Source organism: Oratosquilla oratoria, chromosome 6 (assembly GCF_046742065.1).
Source record: "Oratosquilla oratoria isolate Oo_2021 chromosome 6, ASM4674206v1, whole genome shotgun sequence".
In the NCBI taxonomy this organism is placed as follows: domain Eukaryota; kingdom Metazoa; phylum Arthropoda; class Malacostraca; order Stomatopoda; family Squillidae; genus Oratosquilla; species Oratosquilla oratoria.
This window is the reverse complement of record NC_134782.1, coordinates 71,058,857-71,074,441: the sequence shown is the minus strand read 5'-3', so window position 1 is coordinate 71,074,441 and position 15,585 is coordinate 71,058,857. Positions and strand designations below refer to the sequence as shown.

Here is a 15,585-nt window from a genome sequence, read left to right as displayed (position 1 = left end):
CAATTCCTCACAATAATTCATGGATGCCATAAAAGATTTCAAGCTTTTATTTTCTTTACCCACCCTACTGCAACACTATGGTCACCCAGTACAAAAAAGAATATAAAGAAGATTGAAAGAATCCAGCCAGCAACTACGAAGATGGCCCCAACACTGAATTTAATGACTCTGGAACAAAGAAGAGAAAGAGGTGACCAGCTGAACATCTACAGAATCATGAAAGGCATGGAGAGAGAGAGAAAAAAAAAAAAAAAAAAAAGCCACACAGAGCAGTGGATGTCTGGAACAAAGTGGATAAAACAATAGTGTGTACAAAAACTATACATGAATTTAAGAGCAAAGTAGAAACTACAAGATAAAAAGACAGGACACCACGAGCATAGCTCCATTCCTGTAAGATACAACTAGGTAAATACACAGTTCTATACTGACCCATGGTTATGATTTCATACTAAATAATAATCTATTACATCCCTGTATATTAAACCATTTCAAGAAAATGTCTAAAATATTGTTAGTACATTATAATGCAAGTGTCAACTCTACATGATATAAAAAAAACTATTCATTGAACCTATGCTATGAATCCCAAGATAATTTTACTCCTGGACTCCTTTATAGCAATTACTGAATAATTTTCATAGTAAACAAATGTATGGTATAGCAGAATCATAAATTCCGTGCAACTCAAGATCCATATTTCACTAGTTTTGCATAAATCCTGAATCACACAGTTCCCAACATTTGCACTAGTTCCTCACAACTCTCATGAGATTGTCACATTCTTATACATCAGCAGCCCAATTCATAATATTATGTGGCATGAGGCTGCATCATGGCAATGTTGGGGATGCTGGTCATTGTCTAGAAGAGGTTCTCTGAACTGCTGCTCTCTTTGTTTTTGATATGAGACAATCTCCACTCAAAAGAGAATGCAGATAATTTTTAACTTCTACTGTCCCTCCATTCTAATGCCCTCTTTAGGTCTCCCCTTTACTACCCCCTCTAGGACTCCATGTCTTCTGCATGATATTGTCCCCATGGATAGAAATGCTGGTTGTTGGCAACAAGAGCCTCTCCCTCTCTTTATATATATGGTCACCCCTCCCCTAATGCAGCTTCATGAACTGCAGTTTTGTGTATTAGTGGTTCATATAATGACACTTACTTGTTGATGGTGGGGTAAGTTTTCGTGTATCCACTAGTTACACTCGTATCCATGGCAATATCACATTGAGCTGTGGCAGCACCACACTGAGATGTGGTAACACTATTACTGTGCAGCCCATGCATGTTTACATTTTGCTTGCCAGAGATAACTGAAACACCCCTGCCGCACAACAGCACTGTTTTACTTAGTGTCTTTTTAATGAGTTATAGTGAAATATACCAGCATTTCAGGACTGTTATGGCTGACAGGTTTTGGTCATTTGTGAACATATGCATTCTGTGTGATAATATCATGTGTTGCTGCAAATTAGTGAAGATTTTCGCCTGCCAGGCTATACAAGTAATGCAGATTCCTTAACTGCAGTTAGCGACATCCTCTAGGAATGAAATACCTATGTTTGGGGAAAGGAAACTGTATGTGTATGTATGTACATATACTGTGTGTATATATATATATATATATATATATATATATATATATATATTTATATATATATATATATATATATATATATATATCACTCAAACTGTTGCCCCTGGTATCTTTTGTAGAAGACCTACAGCCTCCAAGAAAAAAGCAACAGCCCCAGGCAGGATCATAAGTCTCTTAGAGAAGAGATATTGTGTAGATAGATAGATACATATACAGTATATGTACATACATATACCAATGGCTTTTTCTCCTTTACAAGGGAGGTAACCAAAGTCAAAGGCATAAATTCACTCCCGCCCATTTCATCCCCACATACTCCACTCCTATTCACCACCCCTCCCTCCCTCTTTTCTTGGCTCCTCCTGGATGCCAGGTCATCCCCACATCTCACCCACTGCCCTAGGTCAGAAGCAATGTAGCAAGACACAGCACATCCCACAGCAAAGCCACTTCATTTAATTGGTGACCCCTCATGCATAGAAAGAGAAAGACGGGGAGAAATCCCTCTGGGCTGCATTGAAATATCATACACACATACTCCTTCACCATCCTCCCCTTCCCTTCCATGCATACATGGATGGGGTGGTGCAAGAGGTAAATGCAATGGTAATGAGCCAGGGATTGGAGATGGTTAAAGAAAATGGAGAAAAATGGGAGATAAGCCAGTTTTTGTTTGCTGACAACACTGCGCTTGTAGCAGGATCAGAGGAGGGATTGAGGAAATTAGTGACAGTGATTGGGAAGGTGTGTGAAAGAAGGAAGTTGAGGATAAATGTGGGTAAAAATAAGGTGATGAGATTTAGAAAGGGACAGAATGGTAGGAAATGGGAAGTGCATATTAAGGGAGAGTGACTGGAGGAATTGGATAGATTTAGATACTTGGGTGCAAATGTTGCAGGAAAGGGTGGCGCAGATGTGGAGGTAGAGGTAGAATGTGGATTGAGAGAAGCAAGTAAATACCTTGGAGGATTTAAAAAGTGTAATGTGAAATAGACATTTGGGTATGGATGCTAAGAGGAGATTGTATGAAGGGATGATTGTGCTGACAGCACTGTATGGGGCAGAAACATGGAACATAAGAGAGGAAGAGAGGAAAGTTTTAAATGTGTTTGAGATGAAATCCCTGAGAAGTATGGTAGGAGTTACTAAGCTGGACTGAGTGAGAAACAAGGAGGTGAGGAGGAGAGAGGGCATGGAAAGGGAGTTGGGAGATAGAGCTGATGAAAGAGTATTGGGATGGTTTGGACACATGGAAAGAATGAGTGAAGAAAGATTAGTAAAAGAGGTGTGGAAGGCAGAGGTGGGGGAATAAGCATGAGTGGGGTGACCGAGGACAAGATGGATAGATGGGGTAACGGGCATTGGGAAAGAGGGGAATGTCTGTTGAGGAAGGGAAAAGATAGAAGATAGGGGTGAGTGGAGAATGGAATTTGTTCCAGACATCCACCAATTTTGAATTTACAATGGATTACAAAGGCGGAGCATGCCAACAGGAGACCTTTTGGTCCATATCTAGGTTGGATGAAAAAAATTATAATAAATAAATAAATAAATAAATAAATGAATAAATAAAAACTATAATAATGTAAATAATAAATAAAATACTTTTTCCGTTCAAAGAGCATCTTGTAGGGATTCATGACTTTGTCGACCTTGTTGCAAAATTGCACAGAACAAACCATATCATCCCATTCCTGTGACCCCTCTTTCAATTCTTTAGCCAGGTAGAGCTTGGCCAGCCATTCCAAAATCAAGCCAGTTTGGTCAACAACTTCCGTTTCTTGCTGTGTTTCTTCTTCTTCGCTGGTCAGCATCTTTGTTATCCATGCCTTTGGATTGTGCATCCAATGTACGGGTAGCAGATTCTTGTTTTCGTTTTCTAAAGCCCTTGGGTTTTTAGACTTGTAAATAAGTCCTGGCTTTAACAAAAATCCCGCAGCATTGCCACACATCACGAGGGACACACAATCCTTGTATGCTTTAAAGCCAGGGGCTTTTGCTTCCTCTTTGAACAGGAAAGTTTGCAGCAGCATTCTTTTCCAAAAAAAAGCCCACCTCATCCATATCAAAAACTTGTTCGGGCTTATATCCACCTTTCGAGATAATCTTCTTGAATGTTTCATTCATGTATGTTTCAGCAGTGCTCGTGTCAGCAGAAGCAGCCTCGCCATGTAGGGAAACACTTTTTAAGCCGAAGCGTTTCTGAAACTTAGCAAACCACCCTTTGCTTGCAGAAAAAGGACATTTTTTAGGTTATGAATCACTAGATGTCCCTGGTTGTGGATCTTCTGTCATCTTCGTCTTCTTCCTCTTCTTCATGGTCGCCAGTTGTCCTCAGGTTCCTTAGCGGCAAAAGTCTCGTACAGGTTCCTAGCCTTTGGATGATGTTTGTATCCAAGGCTATGTTCTTCTTTCAGCAATCGGCTATCCATATGGCCAAAGCAGCTTCCATACGGATGATAGTTTTATTACAAGCTGTAACCACTCTCTTCACCGACTTATTAAAGGTGATGGCAGCTGTCTTCCTAATATTAGCCTCGTCCTTCTTGATGTAGCAAACGGTGGATTCGTTCACACTAAAATGGTGGGCTACAGCAGCGAAAGCTCTCCCTTCCTTCAACATATCTAGAAGTTTCACCTTCTCAGTGATCATCATCATTCTTCATTTTAGTTTAGGCTCAGTACCAGCCTTGGAAGAAGCAGCATGTTTGGGAGCCATTGCAGGGGATCAAAACGCAAAGTTCAACACAAAAAGAAAAAGAAAAAAATCACAGCACTGCATAAAGTAGTACAGTAAACCGCTCAGCAAGAAAGCTTGAAGCGAAATGGCCGCGAGAGAGAGACAAGGGAAGATGCTGCAGATCTGAGCATTGGTCAAAGCACCAATCACAGGCCAGATTACAAAATAGAAAGCTGTGATTCATCATCTCTCTCCATTGCACCAATCACAGCCCGTCTTACAAGGCACTTCGTCACTGAGATGGTATGCTTTGTATCTCAACAACAGGATATGCGGGTACTGTATGCACATCACATTCTAGATGGTTCTTTTATTTTGTCATGTGAATTACAAGTTCAAATATCCCTACATATGGGTTTTTTTTTTTTTTTTTTGCTATTTTAAGCTTGTTTTGTTGTTCCTAGACTACAAAATAATATTCATTATTAATATTCTAATGGATTTAATGAAAAGTTTTAGGTGTTTATATATCGCAATTTTTCTAGAATTTTCCAGAAACTCCGTGATATATTTTCCATATATCTTAAAAATCTGCTAAGTCATGAATATATGATAGTTGAACTGCAAAGTAATGAGGGATCACTGTAATTAAAAGCCACCTTTACTGATCTTAGTACACTGTAGCTTCCTCTATTTTATGTATCTGCTTGTATGGAGACATGTCTTTGGTGATGATTACTCCTAGGTCCTTTTTAGAACCAACTTTTTTTTACTTCCTTTGCATTAATTTTATATTGTCCTGATATTCTTTCTTTACTTTTTCCAAATTCCATTTTACTACATTTCTTAATGTTGAAGTCCACTTCTCACTTCTAACTCCATTCCCAGACCTTGTTCAGATCTCTCTGTAGTGATTCACAATTTTTTCTGTACTTACTTTCTTTAGTAGTTTTGCATCATCTGCATCTGCAAAGAAGTTCATGTAACATTCTACACCTTCACCCATGTCATTTACATATACAGCAAACATCAGAGCCAGTACTGAACCCTGTGGGACTCCATTTATCATTTCTTCCCAAGTAGAGTTTTTATTTCTGAGTACCACTCTCATTTTTCTCCCATGTAAGAAATCTTCCATCCATTTCAATAGTTTTCTGTATATACCTCCTGTTGTTTCAGGTTAATAATTTTTATGTGGTTTCTTATCAAACACCTTTTGTAAGTCCAGGAAAGCAGTCTGCCCATCTATCCCTTTCTTGCATTAACCTTGAATAGAAACAAATCAAATTTGTGGCAAATGATCTTCCCTGTCTAAATACAAATTGTTTCAAGTTTGATATATTGTTCACCTCCAGAGGTTTATTCCATCTACTTTTAATAACTTTCTCACAAATTTCAGCTATTGTACTTGTAAGGGAAACCAGTCTATAGCTTGTTGGGTCTTCCTTGTTTCACCCTTTATATATTGGCATGATGTTCACATTTTTCCAGTCTTGCGGAACCTTTCCTTCTTTGAGTGAGCAATCTATTACTTATATATTTTGTCCATCTATATATTCTTTTAGTATCTAGTTTGCAATTCCATCCAGGCCATGTGATTTTCTGACATGTTCATTATTTGGTTCCTTATTTCTTTCTGTGTCACAATTATTTCTCTTATTGGGGAAATCTTTCTCCCCTTCCTTCATCCCAATAATTTCATTTCATTTTTTTTTTTTTTTTGTGTGAGTAAATACAGATTTGAAATGTTTGTTCATAATTTCAGCCATTTCTATATCCTCTGCATATTCTATGTTCCCTTAATATAGTTTTACTATTTCCTGTTTATTTTTTAGTTTACCATTCACATATCTATAGAATAATTTAGGTTGAGCTTTATATTTGTCTATTATGTCTTCTCCATTGTTTCTTTTTCCTTCCCTGCATATCTTTACATATTCATTTCTTAGTTTGATATATATTTGCCACTTTCCAGGTTTTTTTCTTTTTTCCATCTTTTCCAAGCTTTGTCTCTTATCTTTTGCCCTACAATACTTTTTGTTATACCGGCACTTAATATACACATTTTCCTGTTTTTGTTTTGTTATGCATTTATCCACTCCTTCATTATAGATTTCTTTTAATATCGTCCATTTCTCTTCCACCTGTGTTTCTTTTCAAAAGAATTTTTCCCAACTCGCTTTTAGAAAGAATTTCTTAAGTTTCCCCAAATCTGTTTTGTTATACATAAGTCTTCCTTTTCTGTATTTCTCATTTCTATGTGTATTTCCTCCTTTAGTTTAGCCTCCATTAGTATGTGTTCATTCTTCCCAAACGGTGTCTTGTATTCAATTTTATACACAATTTCAGGTTTTGTTGTAAATATTAGATCTAGCCTCAACTGTTCATTACTTCTATATCTGGTATTTTCTTTTACCCATTCTGTCATTGTATGTTCTATAGTCATGTCAAGTAATACATTTCCTCACAGATCATTTCCACCTTTCACTGTCATCTCTTCCCAACAGATTTATTTGCAGTTAAAATCTCCCATAAGTACCAGACTACCTCCATCCTTAGTTTAATGAATGCCTTGTATCTTCCAACATTTTTGCATGCTTGCCCTCTTTCCAAGCGCCTGTTTTTGGGGGCACATAAATCACCACAAATTTACTACTTTTCATGTCACTGTCTTCAACTTTTATCATGATCATTTCCACACTGTTTTCACCCTCTGTATCCTTCATCACATTTATGTTTTTCTTGGCCAAAAACATGATTCCTCCACCCTGTTTCTCATTTTTAATCCAATAATTATATAACCCATGTCCAACACTATTTGGTGGTCGTGGACCCCTTAATTTCATCTCCACAATTCCCATTATGTCTGTTTATTTTTCTGACAGGTAATCATTTAGTTCACTCATTCCTGAGATTAATCCATCTATATTAGTATAGGTCACTTTTAATTTTTCTCTTCATCCTGTTTTCTTTTCTTTTTGTTTCGCTTACCTTGGTGTACCATTTTCTCACCCTCATGTCTAAGACTCTCGAGTAGAACTCCTTGTTTTTGGTCTCCGTTCTTTTTGCATTTTTTGCTTTAGCTTCATCTCACAGTGCCTTCTTTCTCTTTCCTCATCATTCATGTCTCTTTTTATCCATATATTGTTGTAATGTTCACTTTTTGCTAACTTACCTGATTTTGCCAATATGTCTTCTGCTACCATTTGTGATCTTAGTTTTATCTTTAGGGGTTAATTTCTTTCTTTAGAATAATGCCCCATTCTATATACTTCCTATTTCTTTTTCTACTTCATGGTCATCGTCTCATATTTCTTTGAAAATTTTATTCATTTCTTTTTCTTCTTTTTCAAGTGCCTAACTAAACCATGTTTTTCCTTTAGTCCATATACTACAACACACTTTTTTCTATTCACTGTATCCCTTACCCAATTTGTTTTTTCTTTGATTACTTGAATAACTGTGTCCTTTGCATTTTCCTTCATCTGTTGTTGTACTATTTCTTTAAAAGCTATCTCTTTTTCTGTTTTCATTCCATTTCTTAATCTGCAAACTGCCCTCACCTAAGTTTTCTTTAATTCTTTCAGACATTGTCTGTATTTTGTGATTTACCTCTTTTTTTAAATTCTCACTATTGGTAGTATCATTGTTTTTCATCTTTTCATTTTCATGGTTAACCTCAATTAGTTATTTTTTTAATTCACTGAACTCATTATTTATTTCGGAATTATTCTTCTTTAGTTCAAATACATTTTTGTTGACTTTACATCACAATCTCTTTCCTTAGTTCTATGAATTCTCTCTCCCATGAGTTTCTATTTATATTCAACTCCCTTTCCATGTCTATGATTCGACTCAAATTTCTTTTTTCATACTTACCAAAGCCAGAAAATAGGTCATCGCCATACAATCTAACAATCCCCCTTGGGGTTTCAAAGTTAACATTCAAATCAAAATTGTCACCATTTTCCCAATTCACCTGGATTCCTTTGCATTTTCTCACTATAGACACTTTGAACAACACTGCACATAGATAATTTTGGGCAACCACAAGTGCTTCCTCTCCCAATGAATACAACTCAGGCCTCTTGCTTTCCTTGTACTGTTGAGAATTTTCATCTTATTCGGCAGCCTATGGAACTCTAGTTGACAGTTGTTGACAACTCAGTGGTTCATTCATGTATTTACCTAGTTGTATTTTACGGGAAGAGGGCTATGTTCATAGTGACCCGCTTTTGTATCTTTCTGTATCCAGTTTGTTCTTCATATCTTGTATAGTTTTAGCACTCACTGTTTCCTCATTCAGTTTGTTCCAGATATCTATCACTCTGTGTGGGAAGCTATTCTTTTTCAGATCTCTTCTGCAAAGTTTCTTCTCGTGTCCTTGTTTTTCTTCTGTCCCACTTTAGTAAGTCGTCTCTATCAAGAATTTCCATCCCTTTCATAATTCTGTAGATGATTATCAAATCACCGCTTTCTCTTCTTTGTTCCAGGGATGATAGATTTAGTTTATCCAATCTTTGTATGTTAAATTAGAGAGTGTAGGTGCCATCTTTGTCATTGCTCTTTGAATTCTTTCTAGGTTTTTTTTTTTTTTTTTTTTTTTTTTCTTCATCCATGTAGTCAAAGGCTACTTTCATCGATATTAATAATCTAAAAGTTTCTCAGACTAATTTGTTGACATGTTTGTCTGGTGTCATGTCATTTGAGATAGTTACTCCTAGGTCCCTTTCCGAGTTGACTTTTTTAACTTCCTTTTGTACCAATTTTATATTGACTCAATATAAGTAAAAATGTCTTTGAATAACTGGACCTACTTTTAAAGAGCATAAAATAATAAGAGATAAGACAGATGCAATGGCAAAATAATACCAAATAAATGACCAATAATTCCCGATATATTCAGGGTAATTTGAAATTTTGTGGTATATTTTAAGAAGTGTACACCTAAGCGATATAACATTGAAAAATTAAATATTAATTTTGCAAATTACAATACATCAATATATGTTTTTCTTGGCAGAAATCAATAACCAAAAATTATGCTAAAAGTGATACTCAAATGAATGGAGTTACTGTGACTCCTTGAGACACCATCATTGTTTTGATAGATTCGGAGGACAAAGATGACTCTGACGACCTCTAGGATTACAGGTACTGCATTACTAAATGCAGGCTAGGTTGGATAGGTAGGTTAGGTTAGAATAGATAAATTTATCATACTTTAATTTCTTCAACCTCTGCATCTACCAAACCAAAGATGGCATCTCGAGCAATCGTAGCGGCTACGTTCATTTGTGTATTGCTTTTATCAGTCTTTACTGTTATTGATTTCTGCCAATAAAAATGTATATCATGTTGATATATTATAATTTACAAAATTAATATTTAATTCTTATTGCTATCGCATAGATGTGCATTTCTAAAAATTTACTAATTTTGGTGATGAAATAGTTTCTTGTAATCTATTTTGTAGTACATAGCATGGGAGAGGTAGAACAAATTCTGTTGTCAAACAGGACCACTATACTCCAACAGTGCTAGAATTGCATCCTAGAATATGTTATTTGTACTGTCCATTATAGTATACAGGTGAGGAGCAAAGATTGTGAAGTCCTATTACTTACTTTCCAATATTATACTTAGCTTAAAATTCATGTCCAATTCTAACTTGGGTTACATCACTTTTTATTCTTCTGTTCTATCCATACTTTTTCTTACTTGTGTATTGATAATCCACTCAAAAACTCTAATTTCCCATACGTCCCTCAAAACTGTAGGAAAGGTTAAGAACTTGATATCATAAAATGGAAGGAAAAAAAAAAGGAAACTGACCAAATCTTAGAAAACTATGCCATAAATACTAATCATATTCTTAGGTATTATTGTCTAGACAAAAAAATATTTGGATGCTTTTCCAGTATCACACAAACACATTTCCACTTTTTCCTTATTACACTTAAAATAAAAAAAATTCTTTTCTTTTTTTTCTATGGCATGGTTAAGTTAGGTTAGGTTAGGAGCTATTGGGCAATCTAAGTTTGATGTTAATCATCCATATTTGTGTGATTCTAGAATCTATTCAACAGTTACAATGCATCAAGAATATGATAATTTAAAAGCTAATTAAAAATACTGCCAAATTATAGTATATGAAAGTAGACATACATACTACCTATGGTGTTTTCCTTTATATAAGGGAGGCAGCTCATCAAAGGCATAGTTACTATGCCTTTGATGAGCTACCTCCCAAATAAACTTACTATGATAGTATGTTTATTTGGCATTGCATCAATATACATGAAGTGCAGATAATGAAAAAAAACCCATAGTTCAAAATAACAATTACAATTTCCGTGGATAACACAAAAAAGCATGTAAGCTTATTCCCATTGTGACTGTCACTTGTGGTCCTCATTAGACTGATTTTCTACACTCCCTACATATGACTCCACTCCCATTCACCACTCCTCCCTCTCTCTTCTCTTGAGTCTTGGCTCCACCTGGATGACAGGTCATCCCTGCATCTTGCCCACTGCCCTGGGTCAGAAGCAATGTAGCAAAACACAGTACATCCCCAGTGAGGCCACTTCACTTAACTGGCAACCCCCTTGAGCGGAAAAAGAGAAGACTGGGAGAAATCCCCATACCTACTGTTTTTTGCAACTTTTTATGATGACTTTAAATGTTGATATGGAGTCAAAACTGTCTCCAATACACAAGTCCAATGAAACACTATAAACAAAACCATTCATGTGTATGCCAAACAAATGAGATGCCAAAAATAGAAAAACCATGGGAACATCAGATGGTACAAACACTCCCTAACCAGAAATGTTAAGTCTAGAATGCTGAATGGGCCTAAATAAAAACGTTTATTTCTAGTAAACCGATTCATTCACTGCACTTTCGATCGATTTATGTGAAACACTCGTATAACACTAACGATGTACTACTGTATCAAGTGATTTTGTACATCAGATCTCATTTATTCATCATGTAATATATTGACACAAATTCTTCATACTTTGTAACTTTCAGTCCAATATATACATTTCTGTCCTCCCACAATAACAAAGAGAACTTTTAAACCCATATTGATATAAAGACTGTGGCTCTGAGTCTCACTTCTTGTCAACAAATCACGTGGACAAAATAATTCAAACACTAATCACCACTGTTTTCTCTTAGTCTTACAGACACCACAGGTTGCCAGCTAGCAGACTATGTTGACATCGGTCGATCAGGGCTAAACGAAACTACCACTTCCGCCCTAGAGGCGTTTATCTATTATTCTAAAGAGTTACAAAATAATCATTACGCCTTGCTCAGCTCTCCTATGAAATAGTCCTTCGATAAGAATTACTTCTTCAGATCCGACATTTTTCCTATCATTGTTTAATGAGGGTATTGTTATGGATTTATTTTGGCTCGCATTAAATATTTCACCTTTTCATGACGTAAGGATGTGAAGAAATGTATTTTTCCATATATGTAAATGTGTTGAATAACTTTGATGATTAGCCCAAGCTCACACAATACATGAGTTCAAATCTAAATATGATAATTGGAAATCAAAGACATTGATTAAGATGGAACCATACATGAATTTGAGTCTCTATAGATATGTTAGAAAATTAGATACTAGGAGACGGGATCCAACGAGCGTTGCACCTGTCCTGTATATTACAATAGAGTAAATACCACAGCGTTTGCTCACTGTTGAATCTCTCCATCTTCCTTCATCCCGTATTTGTATTGGTTAGTGTCGTCTTTTCTAGTGCGTAATTGACGTCGGAAAGCTAACTTAATTCAGATCCATTGAACTAGTTGTCTGCCATGTCATCCTAACGCAGCTGCAATCATCAAACCATCCTCACTTATTCACCCTAACATGAATAAAAGATTAGTGTTATAGTTGCCCATTTTTACTTGAAGAAAAAACCGAGTCAAGCAGACTTCTGGGGCGCGGAGGTATAAAGTATTTACCGTGTATACAAAAACTAGTTGGAACGATGTCAACGGGAGAAATCGCTAGAAATTGGTGGATATCACCTTTTCTCAACTTGGAAGGTGTCGCATAAAATGTATAAAGAGCTAGGAGAGCTGCACGTCTAGTAAAGTACGATTGGTTGAGCAGTGTAACTACAGAAAAGACTGAGTTGTGTACGCTAGGAGTATGGAATAATACTGGGTTTAATGATGACTGTTAGTGGTTGGTATGGGACATCTAGTCGAGTGAGATGTGAACGATGGGAGCCTTCTCCACATATTGGTGAGCTCAGAGTGAGTGAGCTCAGAGATGGATGATCTGCAGATGGTGCCGTGCTCCCCTGATTACTTATATACAAATAAATAGTAGCTGTGGCCAAGATGGTTGGATCAGGAAAGTACAAGCAAGTGTATGAATAGTTTTAATATGTCACAGTTTCATCTATGAAATAGTGGTGTTGAATGAGCTAAATTCTCCTATGACTTTTATTTGTTATTATTTGAATTCAATTTAATGAACAAGTGCGAATGAGTGTACAGGTGTGTGAGTGAGGCTGAACTTAATTTAGAACTGTACCGACCTTCTATGCGACTCTCCAGGCCGCATTCGCCGCAGTCTTGACTTCTGATAGGCAGAGACTTAGACTTAGCTCTCGGCTCTGTGTTATGGCTTAAAACTCTCTCTCAAGAGACTAAAGAGACTGTTTAACTTGAAATTAGCACTTCGACTGCAAAACTGATTTGACTCTGTGTACTGGCCAAAATGAAACCTCTGGAAGAGATAGGCTCCTCCCTCTAGGTCCGTACTCTCATTTTCGGATTTGCATGATTGGCTAAGTTCTTTCTGTTTACTATAGACTGACCAATAGGACACATGTCTCTTCGTAAACACCATTACCTTCATCGAACAGAGCCTCATTCACTGGGTCAGCACTGCAGGGTCATGTTGTCCATTAAAAAAGCCTGACCTCAGCAAGAATGAAATGGTGTCTATGGCTCGAGAAGGGGCCCCGCGCGCGATGCGATGGTACATACATATACATACATATACCAAGGCTTTTTTCCCCCTTACCAGGGGGGTAGCCAAAAAGGACAAGGCACAAAAACATTCCCACCCATTTCATCCCCGAAAACACTCCACACCCCTCCACCCTCCCTCCCATCTTAGCACCTCCTAGATGACGGGTCATCCCTGCACCCTGTCCACTGTCCTGGGTCAGAAGCAGTGACGCAGGACACAGCACATCCACAGCAAGGCCGCTTCATTAAATCGGCGACCCCCCCCCTCTCCGTCCCCCCATATAAAGGAGAGGACGGGGAGAAATCCCTTCGGGTTGCGTCAAAATTTTTGCTCACACACACTACCTCACCCCCATTCCCCCGTCCAATCCACCTCATGCATCACAACATTTTCCATATACAACCATTCTCCATTCACCCCTGTCTTCTGTCCTCTCCCGTCCTTCCACAACAGACATTCCCCTCTTCCCCAAAGCCCCCTTCACCCCATCCATCTCATCCTAGGACGTCCCCTCATGTTCACTCCCTCCACATCTGCCTTCCATACCTCCTTTACTAGTCTTTCTTCACTCATTCTTTCCATGTGTCCAAACCATCCTAATACTCTTTCATCAACCCTATCTCCCAGCTCCCTTTCCACCCCTGTTCTCCTCCTCACTTCCTCGTTTCTCACTCTATCTAGCCTAGTAACCCCCATCATACTTCTCAGACACTTCATCTCAAACACATTCAAGTTCCTTCTCTCTTCTTCTCTCATGTTCCATGTTTCTGCTCCATACAGTGCTGTTGGCACAATCACTCCTTCATACAGTCTCCTCTTAGCATCCATTCCCAGATTCCTATTCCTCATTACACTTTTTAAACCACCAAGGCATTTACTTGCTTCTCTCAATCTACATTCTACCTCCACCTTCACTCCACCTTTTCCTGCCACATTTGCACCCAAATATCTAAAACTATCCACTTCCTCCAGTTGCTTTCCCTGAATGCTCATTTCCAGATTACTGCCACTTTCACCCTTTGTACATCTCATCGCCTTACTTTTACCCACATTTATCTTTAGCTTTCTTCTATCACACACTCTCCCAAACTCTGTCATCAGCTTCCTCAATCCCTCCTCCGATCCTGCCACAAGCGCAGTGTCGTCCGCAAACAACAGCTGGCTCACCTCCCACTTTTCTCCATTTTCCTTAACCATCTCCAATCCCTGACCCACCACCCCATCCATGTATAAGTTGAACAGCCAGGGTGACATAACGCATCCCTGACGAAGTCCCACCTTTACCTCAAACCATTCACTCTCTCCATTTCTAATCCTGACATAAGCTCTACTACTCTCATAAAAACTCTTGACAGCTCCCAGAAGCTTTCCTCCTATCCCGTGTATCCGCATAACCTCCCACAGTGCCTTTCTGTCTACCCTGTCGTAAGCCTTTTCCAGATCCATAAAGGCCCAGAAAACATCCTTCCCCTTTCCTATAGCTTTCTCACATATCTGTCTTACCACAAAAATCTGATCTACACAACCTCTACCTGTCCTAAACCCACAGTTCCTCACCAATTACTCCCTCTGTTCCTCTCCTAATCCTCTCAATCAAGATCCTCCCATAAGCCTTCCCAACTACACTTAACAAGCTAATCCCTCTGAAACTACTACATTCACACTTGTCCCCCTTTCCCTTGTAAAGTGGAACTATACACGCACTCCTCCAGTCCTCTGGCACTCTACCTTCTCTCCAGCAAACATTAAATAACCTCACCAACCAGTCCACCATCACTATACCTCCTTTTTTAAGACATTCTGCATGGCATCCATCCAGACCAGGTGCCTTACCTGCTTTCATCATCTTGACTGCTGCCTTCACTTCATCCTTCCTTATTTCTCCTCCATTTTCCTCACTCATCACTCTCATTTTCTTAGCATTTCCCACTGCAGCTATCTTTTCCTCCCTATCCTCCTTCACATTTAGCAACTCCCTAAAATATTCTGCCCATCTTCCCCTTACTGCCTTCTCCTCCATTATCATCTCTCCATTTGCACCTTTTACATTTTCTTCTCTACTTGATTCGCCTCCTCTTCCTCTCTTAATTTCTTTCCAAAACATCTTTTTATTACTTTCAAAATTTTCTGTCATACTCTTACCCCATTTTACATCTGCTCTCCTCTTTGCCTCCTTTACCTTTTTCTTTACTTCTCTTTTCTTTTCCCTGTACTTCTCATATGACTCCCTCGTCCTACTTTGTAACCAATCTGTGAAAGCTCGCTTCTTCTCTTCTACAACCTTCTTTG

General features: G+C 38.0%; 1 protein-coding gene across 6 annotated transcripts in view; it reads right to left on the bottom strand.

Moving 5' to 3' along the window:
• LOC143026596 (coiled-coil domain-containing protein 186-like) overlaps positions 1-12,237 on the bottom strand; it is a 174,697-nt gene extending 162,460 nt beyond the window's left edge. For 2 of the 6 annotated variants that reach the window (XM_076187266.1, XM_076187271.1), the window contains exon 1: positions 11,412-11,511. The gene's annotated coding sequence lies outside the window, so the exon portion shown is untranslated. Of the gene's footprint in view, positions 1-9,910; positions 9,931-11,411; positions 11,556-12,215 lie in introns of those variants that run through there. The other 4 variants (XM_076187269.1, XM_076187267.1, XM_076187268.1 and 1 more) reach the window with 4 other exon arrangements.
• Between the last annotated feature and the right edge of the window lie 3,348 nt (positions 12,238-15,585).